The sequence below is a fragment of the Hoplias malabaricus genome, chromosome 13, assembly GCF_029633855.1.
Source record: "Hoplias malabaricus isolate fHopMal1 chromosome 13, fHopMal1.hap1, whole genome shotgun sequence".
NCBI lineage: Eukaryota > Metazoa > Chordata > Actinopteri > Characiformes > Erythrinidae > Hoplias > Hoplias malabaricus.
In genome coordinates this window covers 886673-911864 of record NC_089812.1, presented here as the reverse complement: position 1 = coordinate 911864, position 25192 = coordinate 886673, and the positions used below count along the sequence as shown (strand labels likewise).

Here is a 25192-nt window from a genome sequence, read left to right as displayed (position 1 = left end):
CAGACCGCATGACAGCTGCAGCTTGGTGTGACGTGTTGTCATAGCAACAGTTCATCACAGTATTTTTAGTAAGAAAATGTGCAGTATGTTAATATTTTGTGTTGTATTAGTGTGTAATAAACAACTAGAACGCAGCCATTATAAATACTCCCACCCCACCACAGAATTTTATTCTGATTATTAAGCAAGCAAATATTAAACTATGAATCCTTCAAGTTCACATCATTTGATTCTGATTCTTGATAAAGTAAAATGTCGCATTTTGAATACTTAGCTTTGATCACAATTTGTTTCTGATTCTTTAATAAAACAGAGTCAGGAAAGATTCAGGAGAAGAAAGGTAAAGATTTAATGTATTTAATGAAACCTTAAAAGACTATGTATGTAACTACAGCCACAAGCAGCAAGGAGCTTTTAAACTAGACATTTGCATAAAGATTTGCATAAAAAGTCTCTGCATCCATCAGCTTTGCATCTGTAAACCAAACAAAACCAAAGCCTTTTAACTCATGACTTACATCAAAGCTGAAGGTACAGCACCAAGAGCAGACAGACACAGCACTGAAAGCGAACAGGAAATGACAAAAACACAAGTCAGTGCTGCGCAGAACATGATGAATTAGCATGCTGAGAGTCATCAAAGCTAAATGTCCAAAACATGACATCACCCTGCTATTTTTAAGCTTCATAATTTCCCGGACGCCCTCAGCGGCAGCCTGCAGGTGCTCACGCTCTGAGCTCTGATGCTGCTCCAATAAAATGTCAATGAGAATCTCTCGCTTTCATCCGTTTTCCTGAATAAGGCTCTCGAGAGGCCATCACCTCGACACAAAACACTGCCGCACACAGGCACACGCTAATTACAGACTTCTACTGCACCGCAGGAAGGGATAAAAGCACCGATAAAAAACATGTTTATTTGCATATCATTACTCACACTCCATCAGAACGAGCAGCAGAGCTCCCGACTGATCTATTCACTGCAAATTTCAAGACGGCACTCCGTGAATCTGTGCAGTGTTTTTTTGTAAATGGCTGTCGATATGATAACAAGCCACAGTTATAATTGTATTCTATTTGATTCTATACTTTGAAGAAGGCTTTACACTAGCTGGAACACTGCTGTGTGCATTTGATAAAGCCACAACAATATTAGTGAGCTCAGGCACTGGATCTGGATGGTTCATTTTGGATGACTTAATGCCAAAGGTACTAAATGAAGCCTGATCACTCCATTAAATGCAGCTCCACTTCTCCAATGCACACCACAACTTATGTCTTCAAACATAACGTGTGGACGCAGTGTACACGACACACATTTTACACAGACGCTCAGTGTTTGAAACATGCAGCCGCTTTTGCTCACACTGAAAGCCTGTGATGTTCACACAATGGAAACACTGTTACTGAACTGCTGAAAGTGATAAACACATTGTGATGGAGCTTATTCTGTCCACTCATATGGTTCTAACAAATTGTGCTGTATACATATATAAACACAGACCTCAGCAATGTCCCCTGAAGTGCAAACATCAACCACCCACTCGCACAGGCTTCAGCATCCACACAGAGATGAGAGCTAGCTGAAAGAAGCAAAATTACAGCAGGATTACGCAAGAGACCCGGCGAACACCTGTTAAACAGAGGCAGGAGGAGAATCCTATGCCTGAAACCACCGCCACTTCTCTTCAAAGAAGCGATTAGCACATTAAAATACAACCTGAAAGAAAACATCCATCTGATAGAACCCCTAGAATCTTGAGGGATATATTTCAGAAGAATATTTTCTCCGTAACCGTTAGTCTTCTGATGGCTAGGACACGAGAAGCTCCAGCGCTCGTTTTCCAACTGCTGCTAATGCAACCACAGCTCAACAAGTTTGTAGGAGGGTGCTGACCAGCAGTGTGCTTGAGTGATGAGGAGAGAGGGGAGGGAAGAGCCAGCCCGCCCATATAGAAAACAAGAGTCATTGTCATCTCTAAGTCTCTCTGGCTTGTACTGTTGAGGGATAAGTGGGGAATGAACTGGCTATATTCTGGCGAGTCAGTGCTAAACAGTGAACCACTTGGGAGCCCCCAGATCATTAAATTAAAACCACAGAGTCACAGTGAATGTTGGTCAGCATCTACTTTGTTCATCCCTTGCTTTTATTACAGCATCCATTATATTTCATGAACTGTGCTTCCCAATATTCATTCCACAGAAACCTGCAGACATCTTCCTTTTTTATGGTAAGGCTCAAAAGTTGATTGCACATTCTCCTTCTTACAATACAACATTAATGCCTACCATGGACATCAGTAGACACAAATGTTGCTGTGCTCCACTAAAATCATGGCAGTAAAAAGTCAAATTTACCCAGGATTGATGAGCAGAGCAACAGAACACACCACACAAATCCACTGCATGCCATTCGTTTCGTATAATGCCCCTGCATCTTTCCAGTACCTTGAGTTTTTAATGCTTTCAGTCAGAGCTAGTATTTTTTCATTCAACAGCCACTGTGATTATAGCTCATAGCTATGTGTTTTACAACATACAAAACTTACAACAGTATAACCCACTACAAATACACACTACACCACTAATGCACACATTCTGACATTCCCTACCCACAGAAAATAACGGTAAGAGCATCAAACACCACCCAAAATAACATCTCACGAGCATCTCATATGCCTTTTAAAGACTGTCATTTTTTAATCGTTCAGTTCTAGACAATGTCATACTAAATTAGGAACTGCAAAAGGCACATTCTGATGTATACCTCCTGTAGGTCAGAGGAAATAAAGATGGATGCAGTTTATATGCTCAAAATTTTTCAAATATACAAATTTCTTTAGTGTTAATTTGTTCTTCATTTCTCCTCCATGGCAGAGTAATCTATAAAGTGTTTAACAGGTTTTACTAGATGCACAAGTGTGCCCCTACAACTGATTCACAAGCAGAGGTGTACAGCTGTAATTCTAATTGTGCCCCAGTATAACAAGTAGTCTAGAAATGCCCCTGACCCCACATGCATTCAGTGATACTCAGCTGAGGGCCCTGGGGGGAGTCTTTCCCTGGCACACAAGCAGCTTGATATGTTCTTCTTTTGTGTCTGTTTCCTTTCTCAGCTTCATGTCCGTTCAGACCCATAGCTCTGAGTCTTCACTGGTGTTAACTGAAAGCTCCTCACAGCGGTGCAGCAGGTGCATGTAATGAAGGCGTAGCATAGCACACAGTGTGGCCTTATAAAGGCAAAGAGCAGGGAGGAAGCGGAAGAGCGAGAGTACAGTAGCAGAGAGAGAGAGCGAGAGAAAGAGAAGTGGAGGAGGAAGTGAGATGAGCGCCAGCATTGGTGGGGGCTACCGGGGGGTGCAGTTAAGGCCCACTCAATGCAACTTCAGCACCACGGAGAGCAGCTGAAAGCTCTGAGTTAAAGCACAGTTCAGTTCCAGGCAGCACAAGGCCAGAGATCTTCTCTTGTCCAAAAGCACATTTAACGAATATTTAGCGAATGATATTGTAGTGTTTGTACAATCTGCAGAAAAAAATACGATATTAAATGGGACGCTATGGAGCAGTTGCACACACCGACAGACAACATGCCCAATGTCTGGTATGGATCAGGATACATCATTACCACACCTTATTTAGGTTTCTGTAGCGATGTTCCAACAGGCATATTTCCTCAGATTCACACAAGGTCAATATAAGGGCGGAATCAGCACCGTTATTAAATCTGCGATCTCACAACTAACACAAACTATGTTAAATCAATTGTGTTTTTAGTTGGGAAGTAAGCGTGTGTAGTTGGGAATGTGTTAAACATGTTAGCCACAGTCTCGCCGGTATTGCTGGGAACTCAGTGTACCCGGAGATGGGCCAAGAAGAGCTCTGTGGCAGGATGCCAACCTCCCATCCATATGCCATGCCTGCCACCCAGTTTAATATAGGCACTTGCACCACAGTAGAGCTCCTCAGCATCAGACACACAGCAATGTTCAACACACCATGATGTGACTTAGATTACAGGGATTCATCAGGTAAGTCTTAAGCCTGTGACATAAACCTGAAAGGAGCAGCTATCTAGTCGTGGTTAACAAGATGACTAATGATCACTGCACCTGGGCTCCTGAGTGGAAATGGGCAATTACTGTTCTCTTTCAAACATGTTGAGCTTCAAATTGTGTCCTCACCCTCCAACTTGCTAACGTCATGTTACTGGAACTGGCTGTAAGGACAGACATTTTCATCAGATTTGATAACTGCTTTTTCAATGCATTAATTGATTAAACAGTAGTTAACAAGTTATGTCTTTTTTTAGTTCATTTGGTACGCAAACAACAACGAGTAATGTTCTTTGTGAGGGAGTATGTGAGTGACTAAGTGGCTGAGTATGTTTGAATGTGAGTGAGTATGTGATTGAGTGAGAATGAGAGTAAGTATGTAAGTATGTGGGTGATTGAGTATGTGAGTGTGTGACTGCACAGTAAATTCACCAGTGTTATATCAACACTATTAGTGTTATAATTTAACACTCTCAGTGTTAACACTAATAGTTTAACACTGGAGAATTTGCTGTGTGAGTGATTATAAATGTATGTAGGTGGTTAAACTCCTGAGTATATGAGTGAATATGTGAGTGAGTGACTATTTGATTGACTACGTATGGATATGAGTGACTAAGTGACGGCATATGTATGTGAGTGAATGAGTGATTGATTGTTGAACTGAATGATTATGTGAGTACGTATGAAGAGTGAATTAATTGCACTGTACATGTGTTTATCATCATCATTTACTCAAGGTTATCACACAGGGATTTGTATCCTACACTTCCGCCTATCGTGCTGCCAAACTAATGATCTAGTAACTCAGATTTGGCCCACACATTCCTCTTGTACGAAACTTGTATTTCGTTTGACATTTTTAGCTCACAAGTGTTATTTTTTCAAGACAAAATTTGATACAAGGCCATATCTGCCTCCTACTCTGAATCTCCTGTGCTTATTTATTCAAGTGTCTATTAGATCAGCATTAGTTATAGAAGACAACTGCTGGACTCACTGGCCATCCATGGCCTTTCATTACAATAAAGATAATCAGCCAGTGCTAGTTCCCCACACCTCTTCTGTCCACTAAAGGACCCTCGACATGCAGAGAGGCTATTCACAGAAAGTACAAGAGGGTTATATAACCACACTGTTCTCACAAAAAGCAACTTACAATGCCTTATAAATACTTATAGCACTAAAATTAAATAGTACTCTACATCAACAACACACTTGTAAATTTAACAGCATGACACATCTATATCTGTAAACATAATGACATACATAGTTACAGTATGACACACCTATTTTGTCATTCCTGTTACAGAATCACACATCTACACAAATTCCCCTTACAGCAGAGCACACCTAGCATTGGTAAATGTAACCCTGTTGTTTCCAAACAAAATGTAACAGACATTGTGTCATTTAATTAAATTACTACAAATTACAGGTGTTTCTCTAAAGGCTGAGAAGGTCCCAAGTGTCCCCCACTGACTGAACAATAAAATTAAGGTATAAAAACAATAAAACAATCAGATTTACACATCTATAGTGAACCTGCCAAAACCAGAGGAAATAAGCACAGTTACATAAACAGTTCTTTCTGGGGAAAACCCAATAGGATTCCCATTTAGCAGCAAATGGCTGTTTCTCTGCGAAAACCTAATACATTTGGGAAACAAATTAGATGTGGAAAACATTTGGGCTACAGCGAGGCCTTGCCAAAGTTAGAGAAGGTTCCGGCATATATTTTAGAAGGTAGGCCATTTCATTCCATGCTTTTCTGTGGAGACTTTACAGACTGGAAGTCTGTGCCCACATTGAGTGAACCTTAAAGCCCTCGTGTTCGATTCAGTTGAATCAATTCACTTCAATTTTGATTCACTAATTTTTAAGGGGTGCATATGGACATTTGGAACATTTACTGCACTGTTCTGAAATGAAGGTGGGAGGAGGAAGGGGTGGTTTTTGAAATGTATAATAGAGGCTTGTTATACCTTAGGACAGATGTCTTCAAATCCGGACCTTAGCTCCAGGTTTTAGGGTGGAATTTTAAAATGGCCTGCTGTTATGGCACTATACTTGGCCAGTCAGGTATATAGCAGTTCAGTTATAGGGTCATACTGGCCTGCCATTTGTAAATACCAGCCTGAAACTTGGAGCCATGGTCCAGTTATGGAAGACCACTGTCCTAAGATTTAGAGCAGTAGTAAAAAGAGAGTGGACCCTGGTCTGGACCTAATTGCAATTTCTAAAGGACCAACAACAAAACAACAGAGCAGGAAAAACACCTTGCAATCTCCACTTGTTTCTTGCGGACTGGTCCAGTGTTTGTAAGAAAGTGACTTCACTCGGCAGCAGTTAGCTGCTTAGCAAATTGACAAATGTGGGTTTACACAGCTCTGGATAAAGACAAGGAAAGTGAAGAGTGAAAACCACTCGTTTAAGGATGGACTGAAAAATATGCAAGATACGGTTCCACATTAAAACATGCAATAAATGACATTACTTAAGGTGGAACTGAGTGCAAATTTCATAGACCTCTAACTGCATGAAAGTAAACGCAAACAGAGTGCTACAAAAATGAACAGTTCAAATCACACTTCAGCCACAAACAAGCAGTTTTGCTGTCAGCACAGTAGCCCTCAGAATCATCTATGCTGCTTTTAAAGGACACCATCCACCTGAACATTTCATGATTATAAACAGAGCAGACCTAGTCGTTGTGGCTCGGACTAAATGCAGTACATCATGTAGAAAGTTGCAGGAAAATCACTGCATTTTTTACTGTGAGCAAATATGCCACTAGTGCATCAGAATATTGTGATCTGACATCCCTGGCAATATCTCCCACCCCCGAGACAATACCACTGTTATACAACACTAACAAATAAAGAAAAAGCCTAGTTTATGTACTCTATCTTTCCTGCTCTTGCACAACAGCAAATAAATAAGAAAAACGAGGGGTTTATTTACTCCAGCTCCTGTCTTCATCCTTCCTGAAACAGAATCCAAACAAAAGACTTTTCCTTCTATTAAACAGACTCACTAAACACTGAATTAATGGCGTAGATAGCGCTAGCACAAAGACAAAGGTGATAAATAAACATGAACTAGGTGCCAAAACAGCATCTAAATATATCTTGTAAAAATCCAGATTGAGCTTGAGCAGGGCATGGCATGGAGAGGGTGTCTCCTTTTTCTCTGCAAGGAAAATGAATGAAGGAGTCAGGGAACGTTCTCTTGGGGCTGACAACCAGCAGCTCACTGAAGGGAGTGACTTTTAAATAAGCCACTGCAAAGGCAAGTGGGGGAGGAGAGGAGGGCCAGAGGAGAAGGGTAATGTGTAATGGACACCGTCTCAATGCATGGGTCCTCACTTTGACCAGTGTTACAGGATCGAAGCCAGACACCATTTTATTGGGGTATAAAAAAGTGGTGGTGGGACACAAAGGGTTAACCCAAGCATTGAAAAGCACTGAATAAATAGATGGTGTCACTTTAATGTAGTTCTTCATTCGTAAGACTGCATAATGCCGACTTTTCAAAATAAGTCTTCAAGGTATCTCGGTAGACGCAGTCAAGTCTTGTTAGGTCTTCAGGACCTGAAATGAAGGCCTAATTTGTCAGAATAGTAAGGAATAGAACTGGAAAAAGGACAGTGGATATAAGTCATGTTCAGAATTAATTTGACATTGAAAGAAATGCCTTTAGCTTGTTTCGAACACAACACTAAAAGCCCAGAGGGGTGCTAGCAGAAACAGTGTTAACCAACACAGAAAGAGGTAAACATTTGACTAATTTTATTGACAGTATATTTCTACATCTATACATAAACATAAACTAACTACTACAGCACCATATCTACTAAAACGTTGTCATTTTAGTACATTGAGGATGCTTTATCATAATTTTTATTCATTGTATGTTTACTAAGTAAGCCCCCATCCACCGGCGGCGCTGTTTTACAGCATCCACTCAAATTTTCTGTTATGTACCTGAAGAAGAGCTATTACACAGCAGAGTTCACTGTTAGCAATAGCATTACACAAACACAAAACACTGCTTTCTTACGTTCTAGACTTTGCATTTAGATCTTCAGGCTAAGTTTAAAATTAGAGTTAAGTTTAGGTTTCCAGGTAGAGTTAAGGCTGCTTTTTCACACTAGGTTGCCGAATATTTACATCTCTTTCGTACACATTTTATGAAAACTAGGAAATATCTTTTAGTAAAATATGTACATTTTCTCCAGGATGCCAGGTTGGATTTGAGAGTGTTGTAATAGACTTAATTCATATTATAATTAGTTACAATAACAAGTGGGATAGACATATTTAACTAGTATAGTACACAAACAGGCTTCCTAGTTCATGTTTGGATAGATGCAGTAAGAGGTAACTGGGTATAACCACTTGAATGTAAACTAGTTGTGTACTCAATGTTAACTACTCTTACACCTAAAGTAAAAGTAGAGTATATTTTATTAACTAAAAAGTGGGACAGTTTAGTCCCAAGAAATGTTGAAATAGTACACAAGCATATTATTGTGCATTCATATTTGTGTAATTACTACATAAAATATACTTGGGAAACGTACTTCGACTTTAATTTATGAAATGAACTGCAGTTTTTGGTAACAGTGTTTTGGTCCAGGTTCTGACAAGTATGGTTACGACTGAAGGCCTAGCTCTGAAACTAATGTTTGGCCACTACAATAAACCAATTAACTTGTTTTCACAAAGCTGCTCAGTGACATAACAGAAATTCAACCCACAACAAGCTCCTGCAGACATCCCATTGACCCCCAACATAAGGAAGAGTGAAGATGACTTCATCCTAGTGCTGTGTGCTTTATTTAGTGGTGCTTCGGGAGCTAAAAAGCTTTGAGTAAACTACTCCAGCCTGGAAAAGGACGGGTGATTAACTCCACTACACACAGACTCAACTCTGTACTTTAGTACAGTGATTTAATAGAATAGGGCCTGTAAATGTGTTGTGATGTCATATATGTGGGTTTTTTTAATTGCTTCTGATTAATCTAAGGGCGAATACCATTTCACACCCTACTTCTCTGTCTTGGCTAGAGGAAAGGTGACTCACTTCTTGTTGTTACATTGTTTCACATCTTCTGTGTACTCAGCATCATATTCGACAGCTTTGTGATTGAAACTTCCAGTTCCACCTTTAATATGACAAAACAATTACATTCTGGTGCCTGACGCTAATACAACATTTAAGGTGGAACTGGAAGTTTCAATCATAAAGCTGACGAATATGATGCTGAATACAGTTTCACAGAAATATATACACACATCCCATACAAACACTCAAACACACATTCCATACACACACTCAAACACACATCCCATACACCCATTCAAACACACATCCCATACAAACACTCAAACACACATTCCATACACACACTCAAACACACATCCCATACACACACTCAAACACACATCCCATACAAACACTCAAACACACATTCCATACACACACTCAAACACACATCCCATACACCCATTCAAACACACATCCCATACAAACACTCAAACACACATCCTGTAAACCCATTCAAACACTAATCCCATACAAACACTCAAACACACATTCCATACACCCATTCAAACACACATCCCATACACCCATTCAAACACACATCCCATACAAACACTCAAACACACATCCTGTAAACCCATTCAAACACTAATCCCATACAAACACTCAAACACACATCCCATATACCCATTCAAACACACATCCCATACAAACACTCAAACACACATCCTGTAAACCCACTCAAACACTAATCCCATACAAAAACTCAAACACACATCCGGTAAACCCACTCAAACACACATCCCATACAAACACTCAAACACACATCCTGTAAACACACTCAAACACTAATCCCATACAAACACTCAAACACACATCCTGTAAACCCACTCAAACACACATCCCATACACCCATTCAAACACTAATCCCATACAAACACTCAAACACACATCCCATACACCCATTCAAACACTAATCCCATACAAACACTCAAACAAACACCCCATACACCCATTCGAACACTAATCCCATACACACACTCAAACACACATCCCATACACTGATTCAAACACTAATCCCATACAAACACACATCCCATACCCCCGTTCAAACACTAATCCCATACAAACACTCAAATAAGCATCCCATACACCCATTCAAACACTAATCCCATACACACACTCAAACACACATCCCATACACCCATTCAAACACTAATCCCATACAAACACTCAAACACACATCCCATACACCCATTCAAACACTAATCCCATACAAACACTCAAACACACATTCCATGCACACACTCAAACACACATCCCATACACCCATTCAAACACTAATCCCATACAAACACTCAAACACACATCCTATACACCCATTTAAACACTAATCCCACACACACACTCACTCATCCCATACACACGCTGAAACATTCATTCCATACACACACTCAAACACACGTTCCATACACACACTCAAACACTCATCCCATACACACACTCAAACACTCATCCCATACACACACTCAAAAACACATTGCATAAACACACTCAAGTACTAATCCCATACACACACTCAAACACACATTCTATAAACCCACTCAAACCAACATCCCATACACACACTCAAACACACTTTCCATACACACACCCAAACACACGTCCCATACACACACTCAAACACACGTCCCATACACACACTCAAACACACGTCCCATACACACACTCAAACACACATCCCATACACATACTCAAAAACACATTCCATACACACACTCACTCATCCCATACACACACTCACGCATCCCATACACACACTGAAACATTCATCCCATACACACAATCAAACACTAATCCCATACCCACACTCAAACACACATCCTATAAACCCACTCAAACACACATCCCATACACACACTCAAACACACATGCCACATAAATACACTCAGAACACATACCCCAGAAACACAATCATGCATTCCTAACATTCAACCCACCATTACCCAGCTCTGCATTCATTCAACCTAAAAACACACACACACACTAAACTCCGCTCCTCCATCACAACATGGTGACCGCATCCGCACCGCTGTAGCGTCAGAAACGAGAGGGATTACGTCATCAGGAGCCTCCTTCAGCCAGCAGAGCTCAACATCAGTGTGGCTCCCATCCTCCTCGCTCGGCTTGTCAGCCGAAATCAGCACCATCCCGTGATCCCCGCAAGACACCACTATCCCGAGTAACCAACACCACCAACCCCTGAGCCCAGCACCATCCCAACACGACCCGCGAGAAGCCAGCCAAGGAACAGGACCACCAAAGTCACCAGCACAACCCACCCACAGAACACTGAACACTTCCCAGCAAAGGATTAGCACGCGCCCCCATCTCCAGAAAACACCAGCCCCCAATCAATAGGCTACAACCTCCAGAAACCAAAACGCGCCCCGCCAGTCGATGATCAGCGGTCGGCATGTGCAGGGTCTTCGGGGTCAGTCGTTACGAAATGAATCGCACGTAAACGCAATCGCAACTGCATGAAAATCTAGGAATGAAAATTTGCGATCGCGAGCTTACTTCACGCCACACACACCCCAGTCCTTCCTCACATCATCGTGTTTACGTAGCGATTAGCCACCATCATCATCATTATCACCGTCATCATGCACGCGGACTGCGATTTCAGCTCGTGGATAAGCAAACGCTAACAAACCTAACGTGAGAATCGCGCACGTTACGCGTGTATTGTTGACGGAGTGCAGCGAGTACTGCGTTCACACGCGACTCGCAGGCCCCGCGTCGGATCGTCCTCTGCTCGGACACTGCGATTGACTGCATTTCTTATTTGTTTATCAGCGGTGCTCTTCCTCTCCCCGAGCTCTGTTGATAGCCACAGCTTCCACCCCTCCATCTCTCCTTCAACCTCCCCTCCTCCTCCTCTTCCTCCTCCTCCTCCCACTCCCAATACCTGCGGTCTTTCTTCTCGGCGCGAGCGTTAATCCATGCTGCGATGCTGCTGCTGCTGCTGCATCACGTTGCCCACAACGTTGGGCTGAAGGAATCGGATAAGCCCCAGGATTTCGGCCACGGAAGCCGCAGGAGCCCCGCTTGTCGTCTCAGCCGCTGAGGGACGAATGGATGTAGCCATAGAGGGAGAGAAATCCTCCGCAGGAATGAAGCGTGTAAAAGTACAAAAGAATCGTTCCGTCCATCGACGCAGTGCAACGCAACGCGCGCTAAAAATAAAGGATAATGTCTGTTCACGCCGCTTCTCCTCCTCCTCCTCCTCCTCCTCCTCCACCACACAAAGCTCTCTCTCTCTCTCTCTCTCTCTCTCTCTCTCCCTCTCCCTCTCTCTCTCTCTCTCTCGTTCGCTCACATGCACGCGCACACACAAAAACAGACCAAACCCATTTAAAGAGACACGAGCCACGAGCAACGAGAGCAATAAAGCACCCCCCTACGGCTGTGGAGCACTGGATGTTATTATTGTTCTCTCTCTCTCTCTCTCTCTCTCTCTCTCTCTCTTTATGATTTTTTATTTTATGATGCTGATTATTATTATTATTGTTATTATTGATTTTATTATTATTGTTATTGTTATTATTGTTGTTGGTGTTGTTGTTGTTACCTAACCATCTAATTCTTCCGTGCCGTGTGACTATTGTTTTCCGTGGGTCTGCCCTTAGACCACCACTGTGATTTGGGTGAGGGATCATTCTCAACACTAACGTTGTGGCGCTGTGTGAGTGGATCAGACAAAGCAGTGGCTGCTGGAGTTTTTGAAACACCGTGTCCTCTCACTGGTTGGTTCACTTGTAGATGTAAATCAGAGACTCATTGGTCGCTGCTTCACTGTCGCAGTTCTTTGTCGTCCTTCATCAGGACGCTGCCGACATGGCGCTGTCGGCTGTAAAACTCCAGCAGCAACTGCTGCGTCTGATCCATTCGTACCAGCACAGCACAAACTAACACACCACAACCGTGTCAGATGATCCTCTGTGGTGCTCTTGCGGCGGTCATGAGCTACTTAAACAGAGTGTTTTGAATCCGGTGTTTTTTGTGATGTCACAAAAATAAAGTCATTCACATGAGCTCACATGCTCCATCAGTTTCTCTACGTCCATTCACACAAGCCGTAAAGAGCATCAGCTGGGTTGCTTGTACTACGAGGCCCACTGCATGGCAGCCTCATTTGCATATATCAGTCACAAAGGCACAGTGACCAAAATAAAAGGTTTAAATCTGAGATTTAAAGTAAACACGATTAAAGGGTCTTTTGGTACGCAGATACAGAGTGTGATACGGCCCCTTTAATAGCAGTATGTGATGTAGGCAGTGGTGTAGGGTTTGTGTTTGATTTCCAACTGCCCCCACCTCCCTTTTTCTCGTCGTCTGGTGTGTTCTGTCTACCCCGGTGCTGATGCGAGCTCATAGTCGTATAGGATGCAACCGCCGCCCATTTTATCCTCTGTTACATAACCTCAATCCTGCTTCAGTACACAGTGCAGGAGGCTGTATCATCTCCCGCGGCAACCGGCAGCAGAGCTCAGTAACCAGGCCCTGCGACATGCAACGTTTGATAAAGATGCTGCATCATCTCCAGGATCACACAAGGACCCTTATCTTTAAGAACTACGAAGAGAATCCACTACAAACATCCGTGCCTAAATGGCCATTTCCACCTTAACTGCTGCAGTCAGAAAGCCTAGACCCACAATATCCCACACCATTTAAGGTGGAAAACAACATATAAACAGTACATTTAAAGGAGACGGAACCATTCTTCATGGAACCTTAATGGAAGTGAATAATAATTAAGAAAAGTATTATAAATAATTTTGGGTGGTTCCTATTGGCTCATCTGCTGTGAATCTAATCATGTGACAAACTGGAGATACATGGTTTTCCTACAGCGACAGTGTGTTGCATTGTGTAAAATTCTGGGTATTCTGGTCCACTAGCATGGTCCCTGCTGGGTGACCCGTTAAAGCAACAGCACCGGATCCACAATAACAAACTGGTTTCTAAGCAGCTCAGCACAGACTCTAACTTTTAGACGCTGCGGGCCAGGAATCATGGAGGCCGAGGCTGGGTTGCCAGATATTCTGTGCCACCTTAACTTATTATACATGCAGCACGCATCCTCTGACGGCCTCCAACAAAGAGCGCAAGGGAGTTAGAAAGCTTTCTATTTATAGCCTGCGCAGTCTACCGCCCACCCCCCACCCCACACACACACACACACACACACACAGGCTGCCCTGATTGGACAGAGCCTACACAACAAAAACGCAGAAATCCTATACGGCTGTTAGAGGCCCAGGCCATAAATAATGAAGGAGTTTTTAGGTTTGGAGCAAGGATAGGGGAAGGGGGGGGGGGGTGTTGAATGGAAGGGGGATGAAGAGATGGTGGGATGGAGAGGGAGAAATGCACCCTCTTAATAATGCATAAAGACGGGGGCGACCATTTTTCCTGAAGTGGGCGGGTAGGCCGGCCTTGTTATGAATCGTATGTTTAGCAGGACTCATTAGAGCCAGAGCAACCTTTCAGCCTTAAAGGTGAAATAAGCAGTTTTCTGAAAAATAATAAATTACTGAAAGTAAATTTTGATTGTTATTAATTGTGAAGTAAAAATCCAATTGATTAGTAGTCCTTTAATTAATCGGTTTATGCTCCATGGGGTGGGTCTCCACATTACAGCAGCCATCATTAAGATAGTGCTAGTGCACACAGGACACTAGATGCCAGTATAACAACTGCTTTATCACATGGAGGAGATTTGTTAGAGATGTATTGCCCCTTTACAGGACTTGTGCATGTACATTGTTGCCCGTCACTCTCTGTGTGTGTGTGTGTGTGTGTGTGTGTGTGTGTGTGTTCACTGCCAATTTGTTGCACTGCTGTGCACTGACAGTAAGTGGAGCTCTAAGTATTCAGACGCATGTTATTCCGTGGGCACTGACGTTATTCTCTGTTGTGTGTGAATCGAGGTGACCTTCTTGTTCTTGAAGAGACTGGCACCGCTCTCACTGCGGCTTTCCCATCACACAATGGAGCCCCTCATTATCAGCTCCATCCATCCACACGGCTCTGTCCATCCACATGGTCCCAGAGAGAGCACGCAACCGAACGCCAGTTCTGGGGAGGCTCGGTTTGACTTACATTACAGCAACAGTGTTGTGAAGAAGCGGACGCCAATGGTTCTCTAGTGAATAAAAAAATAATAAATACATCACAGAATTCTGGATGTGCCAAAAGTCACCTTTTACACCTTTCTCTCAGATAAAGGCTCTCAAAGGCTTTCCTGTGTTTAGAATTAAATTTATTTACCCTTAAAATCAGCTCAGAAGTGTTCAAAAAAAAACAACAACAAAAGGACCTTAAAGGTGCAATCTGTCATTTGTACCACCACAATTTTCAAACAATCTGAAAGAGATGTGTTTATTTTAAGTGAAGCTCACAGCATCAGAAGGCTTAACAAACTGCTTGTAGTCCCTGAATGAACTTGTTTATGCTCCACAGAGTGGGTCTTCCACACTGTAGCAGCCATGTTTAGTAAGAAATATTTGTTGATTTATAGTAGGAAGATGAACCCTTGGAGAACATGATGGATTGCACCTTTAAAGCAAAGCTAGGTCTTATTTCCACCTTAAACTCTCCACTCTCTCCACCTCCACTCTCTCCCCCTCTCCTTGATTTCAGGACAGAGGTGTAACAGTGAATTACACTTTGCAACTGTAGGAGGAGCTCAGGAGCAAACAATAGTTACGTTAACAGCAGGAAATAAAGGGGGTGTGATGCTAAAGGCCTTTGTCTTTTGTCTCATGTTGTGAGTGTGTGTTTATTCTGACAGTGTGTGTGTGTGTGTGTGTGTTTTATCTAATTCCATCAGCGAGAAGGCCTCTCCAGCAGGATTACTAAGAATTATGCAATGGTGTTAAGACTAGAGCCGAGAATCTCTGGCACCTGGCGCTGCTCTCTCCTGAGTTTGGCGTCAAATCAATCCACCAACGGTAAACTGAGCCGAGTAAAGTGTGCGGAGAGCCAGAGCTGCGGAGTTTCACATAGTGCTTTTGTTATGCAGCCTACTCACGCCACGCTCCTAGTCCTCAGCACATTTTCCACCGTAAACATGTTCAAATTCATATTCATATATGGTACAAAATTTAACCTTTATCTCGTTTCCAGAGAACACACAAGAACAGGCCCATCAGATCAACCGCAGGTGAACCAAAACGTCCTTTACTCCCGGACTCTCTGTCCAGTCTGAGTTAACAGGCTCCATGACTGAGGGGCTCTGGCCTGGGCTCCTGTTTACAGTGGATTCATTTCTACAGTCAGCACTGCACCAGCAACTATTTCTATCAGTGAATAAACCACATTCACAATTATAAATTATAAATCCCTTAAGGCCTGGATTCCTGCGCATGGGTTAAACCTCTTGCTTTGGACTAAACTGGACTACTACGGTATATTAAAGTGATACCAGGTAAAATTAAAAGTGACATTAGAAGTGATCATCAAGTGACAGAGTGATATTAGACGTGATATTAAGGTGATATTAGAATGATATTAGAGTGATTTTAGGCGGGGCTAAAGCAGTAATGGCAAGTTAGTATGCTGATGTTATTTAGACTGAAGTTAGGAGTGACACTATGTGAGGTTTAAGGTAGCATTTGTATTGTAGCCTTCTGAAGTAATGTGAAATAAGGCAGGGTTTAAGGTAGTATTTTTATGTTAGCATGCAGGTGCTCAGGGCCTGATCATTTGGAGCCCATACCTCTCACCAATCCAACATGCTGCATTGCACTGCGGATGACTCAGCCACAGCGTTGCCACGGAAACCGCCTCCTTTGCAATCAGTCTCTTAGTAACAGTGTTGTTGCCAAGTAACTGTGTGTGTGTGTGTGTGTGTGTGTGTGTGGCCGGGATATGGAGTTACATTTAGATCAATGTGCACCAATTATGCACCAATCATGACTCTGACAGCTTTATCTCATTGATCTACAGTCATGATTTTAGAGCGGCTGAGAAATTATAGCAAAATAAAAGTCCCAGAAGTTTTAGCTTTAACTTTAAACTTTATGAATGAGCCTTAATTAAACTGTAAGCTAAGTATTAACATCTGTGTCAGTTCACAAATTACAAGGTGTGTCTACAAACCATTGGACAGCGTCTACAATAAAAAAGATACAGTTAAAGAATTGTGCAGGAAAAATACATTTATACAAAATGTCATATGCTCAATGCCTAGCGCTGGCCACAGGGGTGTAAAGCTCCACCCCTCACCACTGGACTGTGAGATGGAACTCCATAGCGTACCTTTGGGATAGCATTTGTAATCATCTAACATCAGCAGGCTAACTGACCTCACTAATGCTCTTGTGGCTGCCATCAAATACTCACAGCAATGGCATACAGTCTTCCCAGCGAGGAAGAAACTCCAGAACAATCCTAATGTGGATTCTAACACATGCTAGCATGCTAACATATTAACATGTTATTTAACTCTAATTACAGCATGTTTTTGAAGGAGCAGGTGGAACTCTGGGATGTTGAACAAGGATGACAGACAAAGCCTGTCTCTCAGTGCTAGGCTAGGCTAAGCTAGGCTACTTCATTCATAGCAGCCCACCCACACAGGACCCTTGGACGTCATCACTAACGTCAGAGCTAACGGATCAAAGGCAGCCACGCGCCGCTGCTGAAGAAGTATTTTTAGCTGGAACCGGGAGGGAAAGTGGAGAGAGAGAGAGAAAGAGAGAGAGAGAGAGAGAGAGAGAGAGAGAGAGAGAGGAGGGGTGGGTTGGGTGTGTGTGTGGGGGGGGGGGGGGTAGGGGTCAAAGGGGCTTTGTGTAGTCCCCCACCTCTTCTTAGAGCATATGTGGAGGAGAATTCTCATGTTTTCCCCATTTTACCTCTTCTATCCCTTGTTTTATGTTTTGAATCCTCTCACATTAGCAAAACATATCTTGTCAATATTGCTAGCGTTAGCTGCATGCTAACAGTGTTGTCTTGTTTTGCATGGAAAATGCTCCTGTGTACCTCCTTTTCTTTTCCCGTTTCCCATAGTCTCTTTTCTTTTTCCTTTTCTGTGTAAGGTCATTTCACTTTAGCATTAGTGTCTTTATGAGCATTAGCCACATGCTAACAGTCATATCCCAGTGTCCTTGGGGATTTTATGGTCTGTGTTTTCTGCTGAAAAATGGGAAAATGTATCCACAAGCTGAGACAGGGATTGAATACACAAGAAGACTGTCTTTACCAACTGGAAAAGAATGTGGAAATGACTACATTCTAAAATTTACAGTGGAAAAACAACAATGTTACATTGAATTTCCAGTTAAAACAGCACCTCCAAATTTAAGTCTTAGAACTGGTTGCATTTTCTGCTTCTCTGATTCAACTTAAATCTAAAGCATTTCAAGGACGTTGAGGTCTGGACTCTGGGACGTCTAGTTCTTTACATCATTTGTAGATTAATAACATTTATTACATTAGTGCAATTTTTTACAATTTACTCAGTGCTCGTAATTACAGAGTTTACTGTAAAAAGAGAGTTTTATGAACATGTATTTAATATTTCTTTGTGTTCCGTTTTTGAAAGAATTCCTTATTTCTAACCTGGTCTCAGACCAAATGCACGGTTAACAAATTATGTTGAATGTGCCACTAAAACTGAACCGTCTCTGCTTCTGCTTCTGCTATCCCCAACCTTAAGATGTAGGGTCAGGGTTATCATAAGTACAGAGTTAGCATTGTTACGATTAGGGTGATGCCTAGATTTAAAATTAGGGTTTGTTTTAGGCCTAAGTTTAGGGTTAACGTTATTTTGATTCTTAGTTTTAGGATTAGGTTTACTATGGCTTTTAGTGTTGTGTTACGGTTAATGTTTTTCATGGGGTTAGGATTTTGACTCTGGGTTGCATTGTGCAGATTTTAGCAACACACTGGTGCGCTAACGTTTGTATTGATTGCGTTACAGTACAGTAACACTGGGTTTGTTCTACCTTAATAAAAAGTAATTTACCTGATATGCTTTTATATTAAATCTACGATTATAGCTATGACATAATAATATGACTATTGATACTCACATAGCATCAACAGAAAAGCCTGAAAAAAATGGTCATAAACAATGCTTCAGGAAATGACAGAAGAGTGGCAGGGTTATATAATCCAGAGAGCTGGCTGAAACAAAAAGTGAGCTACTGGAGGAGTAATATTTATTCCACCTCAGGATCCACTGGCTCATATTTATATTTAGCAACCCACTCATATCATAGAAAAAAAAAAAAGGATGGGAAAATATTTATGACCAGCTGAGTCCTCCTTGTGGTGGCTTTGGTGTATAGCATGCATCATACTTTAACTGCACAGACACCACTTTAAATAATCTCAGAGGTATTGTACGGAGCTCCTCCACTGCAGAATACATTTACCGTGCTCCACATGTACAGGAGTCCATCAAATGTTTATGGGTCTGCTAATTTAATAAAATCTTTGCTAATATTGCTGTATTCTCATGGGCTTTTGAAGGTCTGATAAAAGTGGATGTATGAGTTGTGTGCATCTTAAATTAAAATGAATAATAACATGTTCATTAAGAAAGAAGTGAATTAAATTTCCTTGTGATGTGGAAATGACCTGACTGTCTGCTGAAATAATCTGACTTCACGGACGATTAACTTCCGGTGTATTTCCGTGTGCTTTATTTCAGAATTCCCAGCTGTTGCAACAACACTGCTTTGCAGATGTAAGCTCAATGTGCCACCCTGCTCAAAACATGACGTAATGCTGTTGGCCTTATTCCATAAGTCACCATCCTGACCACTAGATGGCAGCAAAGACAAACCCTCGTCCACTTCTTTCAGAAAAGTATGCTCTAGAAGTTTTGATGAAGGCTCCGGGCCGTTTCTTCGTGAGTTAGCTCGGTCTAGACAGAGTTCCTGCCAAATTGCAATGAGCTGTAATTACAGAGGCTCATGCTAACGCTAAAAATCCCTGGTTCTAAGTTTCTAAATGAGTCTGCATCCATCTAGTCTTGGAGTTAATCAAGTTTCAGCTCCAAGGCTCTTGGCTCCGAGCCTCAGATGCAGTTGCAAACTTAAATCTGAACTAAAACACTGCACTGTAAGTGATGCACTTCATTCAAAACCCATTAAAAGAGGCTAAAGTGCCTATTGAAGGCAGAAAAGTGGAAAAGATGAGATTCGTTGCATACAAAAGATGTCTAAATAATAATGGTTCCAGGAGCTTCCAGTCAGCTCTGTGGTTCAGTATTCAAATTTATAAATGTGTAAGGTCTTGGCATCAGAGATTTTGATCCTGTGGTTAACGTAGCATGCTACATCTGCAGAGAAAGACATGGTGAGTGTAACAAAGATGAAGATGAATGTCCAGATAAGGAATTTCAGACAACTACATGAGTATATTTCTCATAGAAATTAGTGGCTTAGATCGGGACTTCCAAATTGTAACAATCCAATTATCCTAGCAGTGCTGGACTCATACCTACAATATTAGTAATAAATGTAGAATATTAAAGCAATAATAATGCTATTATGTCAAAATCATAACTCATTTTCTGCACAGGGCGAGTCAAAATTAGGGCTACGTCCAGAACATGGCCGCCATTTTGAAAGCTGCCATATTGGAACAAGGGTTTTATCTCTGTGGTGAAACGTCATGTTATTGGTTAATTTTCTTTGCCCAGATCTGTTGGTGCAGGATGATGTCACTTAAATTTCAGAGGTTGTTTAGAGGCATTACAAAAGATGAAAGATTACTGGATGTTACAGGAATTTGGCTTTTGAAATGATGTTATATGGCGGCTCATAATTAACACAACTGGGGAAATGAGCTAATGCTCTTAGAACAAATTGATTTGAAGTCAGCGTCAATGCGATCAGGCCTTGATCAACCTTAACAACCAGATGTTGTCAGCCAAACTGTTGAAATTCCCACTGCCCCAAATGAGTTGTTTCCCACCGTCGGTGATACTTTTAACCCTTTCCTGTTCACATAAAAGACCCAGCTCATTGATGCTGTGCAATTATGGTGTGGCTTTTATCACAAATGCCTGAGAATGAGGAGATGATATCGCTGCCATATGGCTAACAGCGGTAAGAGAGAGACTAAAGGGATTAACCCACCAGTACCTTCTCCATGTCTGAAATGAATTGTGTTCATTAGACTGCCCAGCTGTTGGAGAACTGCCTAAATAATCATTACGGCATTAGCCAGAGCTGGGGGAGTATTATTCTCCGCGTTGCCTGAGGCTATTTTCTATTTTGAAAATAGAAGCTGTCTCTCTGTCAAGCACTTTTTAGAGGTTAAGTAGCTTCACACTGCCGCTGAAGTCATAAAAGCGCTTGGAAAGCTCTTTAAGGAGAAATAAAGCGAGATGTTCTTGACACACTGCCATTTTTATCCACGCACTTAAGGCATCATCTCTGACTTTCTGGAACCTTGGAGATTAGTGCAGAGATGCACTGTATGTCCAAATATTTATGGACACCTCAGCCAACAACATGCTGTGGGCAGCTTCCAGTGTCCACTGATGAAGGACTAGAGGACATCCAACATAAAACAGTGCAGAAGCAGATGAGCTACTGTCTGACATTACAGCCGTCAATGGGCAACATTGGTGTGTCTAATAGAGTGGGCACTGGGTGGACACAGCGTTTTAAATCTCCAGCTACAACTGCTGTGTCTGATCCACTTGTGTATCACACACACACTAACACACCACCACCACATAACTGTCACTGCAGCGCTAAGAATGATCTGCCACCCAAATCATAGCCTGTGGTCGTCCTGACCGTTGAACAACACGGGGCTAACAAGGCGTGCAGAGCAACAACTGGACTACAAAATGACCCGCATGTTCAATGGAGCTGATAAAATGGACAACAAGTGCAGGAATGAGGAGTGTATAGTGTGTATATCGCCCCCAACAGCAAACAAAAAAACACAACAGACTGGGATTATTGGAGAGAAGCGTGGAGAGCGCCAACCAAACAGAAATCACGTTTTCAGCGCTCAAGGGCAGAGCTGCTGCTGCTCCTGTGTTTATTGCATTTACTTATGAAAATGAGATGAAAATAATTAGGCCTTGGTTGTTTTAGGAGCCTTTGCCAATGGAAACGGTTTCATACGAGGTAGGTGTTTTCTTTTTTTCATGTCCGTAGGGCACAGTATTTTTGCAGAGCTTCCCAAGACGTAAGCCTCATGAGATGAGTGCTACATATGGAGAACTCTGAAGATTATGCAAAACAAGACTGCATTCATACAGACTATAGTCTTTCAACGCTACAAATTACCATTCGTCCAGCTCTGTATCTGTTAGCGTGTCCTTCGGGAGAGAGCCTGACCCTTGGGTCAAATACTGAGCATAAACAATATGAGATTATGCATGGCACAGAGCGTATTCTTCTATGGTTAGTTGTAGAAACATAGTTTCCGGGCATTTGTGGACTCCTGTTACAATGAGGGAATTCAGCTGCTCATGTCCTGACTTGAAGAGTGTAAAGCCCCCCCCCCTCAGCACTAGGAGACTGCATTCTCTGGAGTGATAGAGCTCCATTCATATATTTGGAATCATTCACCATCGGTACCTGAGCTCAATAAGGGCGGCTGTGGGCCAAAAGGTTAGAGAAGTTGGCCTGGGAACAGAAGGCTGCTGGTTCAGTCCCAGGGTCCTGCAGGTATTTTCCTGAACATTGATGGCTGAATTGCCCCGCGGCCACAAAACACACACAATGACATGCATTTTGTTTCTTATTGCAATAGCCCCCCTCTGCCCTAGTGTGTGAAAAATAAATCATTCATTGGGCACAAGGAGGGAACACACCCTGGAGGTGGCGCCAGTCCTTTGCAGGGCGACACACACTCACACATTCACTCAAACACTCATGTGTCTGGACACTTCTGAGTAACCAATCCACCTACCGTCACATGTTTTCGGGCTGTGGGAGGAAACCATGCAGACGCAGGGGAAAATTAATAAACAAACAAACACACAAATAAATACAAATTGAACACTATTTTGTGTGTGTGATATTTAGATATTGATCACATTGTGGGGACCCAAATCTGTTTATGCGCTCACAGTGCGGGTCCTATATTGGTCCATATCAAGGTGAAGATGTTTTAATGTTAGGGGAAGAGTAGTAGGAATGATTAAGCTCAGGGTAATGTTTATGGAACATCCACCATGTGTGTGTGTGTGTGTGTGTGTTCACTGCCATGGATGTTTTACATGCTGAGGCTCAGTCTCATAAAGTATTGCTCCCTTTTTTTATGGCAGGATGCCATCAAATCCTCACAGCGCCGCTCCATCACTTTGTGATGCCAACTCAGCAGAGCAGGCAAAGCCATTAGTGCGGCAAACTGGAGCAAACTCCATATAAATACCCTTCGTTTCAGAAGAATTGTTGGTAAAACAATATCCAAAGAGAAAACACCTCATATCTACAACAAGTTCAGTGTGATTTGTCGCGCTAGCCTTCCGTAGCTTAAAGCCACACACACAAAAATAAAGGTAATGAGAATTGACCGGTGCTAGCTGATGAATTTCTTTCTGGAGGACTCCGTTTTATTTATCAGCCGTAATCAGTTCATGTGCTGAATTTGATTAGCGCTAATCAAACGAGTGCAAGCTTTATATTATTCACAAACCGGGGGGAGTGCGTTCGTCATGCGCCCAGAAAAATCAATGCGGTACCTCGGAGAAAGAGCTGTTGCAAAGCAGCTGCTCTGGAAACACCTCAAAGTTCCCAAAGTATCCACTGATGGAGGGGAGAACAAGAGGGTTCTTTCTGATTAGCATTATCTGTTCATATGCAACTGAGGATGTTAGTGTGGCCTTAGGTGTCTAATGGAAATTATGCAGTTTCCAAAGCTCATTGTAATCTATTTAAAAACAATAGGTTACAAGGTAACACCCTATGAATCTTGTCTCCATAATGCTTTATAATTGCATTGAGCAGGTCATTCATCAATGCATTCATTCATTCATTAATTCATGAATCTTCTGCGACTGCTTCGTCCTGTTCTAGATGAATGGTCTGGAATCTCTGGACACATGGTAGGTGCACTCTGGAGGGGCATCTTTTAATCACCCAGTCACTAACACACTCACCCAGTCACTCACCCACTCACCCAGTCACTCACACACTCACCTAGTCACTCACACACTCACCCAGTCACTCACCTAGTCACTAACACACTCACAACTGTTGACAGTTTCAAACTTTCACACATTCACTCACACACTCACCTAGTCACTAACACTCACCCAGTCACACAGCTGTGCATAGTTTCACACATTCACCCAGTCACTCACACACTGACCCAGTCACTCACTCTCAGCGTTGGAGAGCTTCACACACTCACTCAGTCACTCACACCTGTGGACAGTTTCACACATTCACCCTGTCACTCACACACACATACACACATCAGTGGACAATGTCCTACACTCACCCAATCACTCACCCAGTCACACCTTCAGACAGTTTAACACCCAGTCATTCACGCACTTGCCCAGCCATTGCACTTGGACTCTCTCATTAGTGATTGGTTCACTGAAGGTGCTATTTAGCCCCACCATCTATTACTCGTGTACACACACACACACACACACACACACACACATATATTATCCTTCAGTGAGCTAACTTTTCACAGCATTAAAAACTCGACCCATTCTCCATTGCCCTGTTTACACAGTGCTGTTTTTATTCTCCCTCCATCCTTCTTTAAAACCATTCTGAGGAGACGCGAGGTTCAGATTCTAGGCGAAGAGGGTCAGCTCGGGTTCAGGCCCGTATTATGGTCTGTATCTGTGTCTGGACCATAATTCTAGGCTTGATTAAAGATGTAGATTTCACAGTCGTGACCAAACAGGTCCAAGCCTGGAACTGCCAGACTGATTCATGCGCCCGATCCAGCTCCCTCCAGCTCATCTCTCTCTCTCTCTCTCTCTCTCTCTCTCTCTCTCTCTCTCTCTCTCTCTCTCTCTCTCTCTCTCTCTCTCTCTCTCTCTCTCTCTCTCTCTCTCTCTCTCTCTCTCTCTC

At 42.4% G+C, this 25192-nt stretch overlaps 1 protein-coding gene across 1 annotated transcript in view; it reads right to left on the bottom strand.

The window, feature by feature from the left end:
• The window catches only part of fbxl16 (F-box and leucine-rich repeat protein 16), a 30036-nt gene extending 17672 nt beyond the window's left edge, over window positions 1-12364 (bottom strand). Inside the window, exon 1 of the mRNA XM_066642171.1 lies at window positions 12073-12364. The gene's annotated coding sequence lies outside the window, so the exon portion shown is untranslated. The remainder of the gene's footprint in view (window positions 1-12072) is intronic.
• Window positions 12365-25192: the final 12828 nt, after the last annotated feature.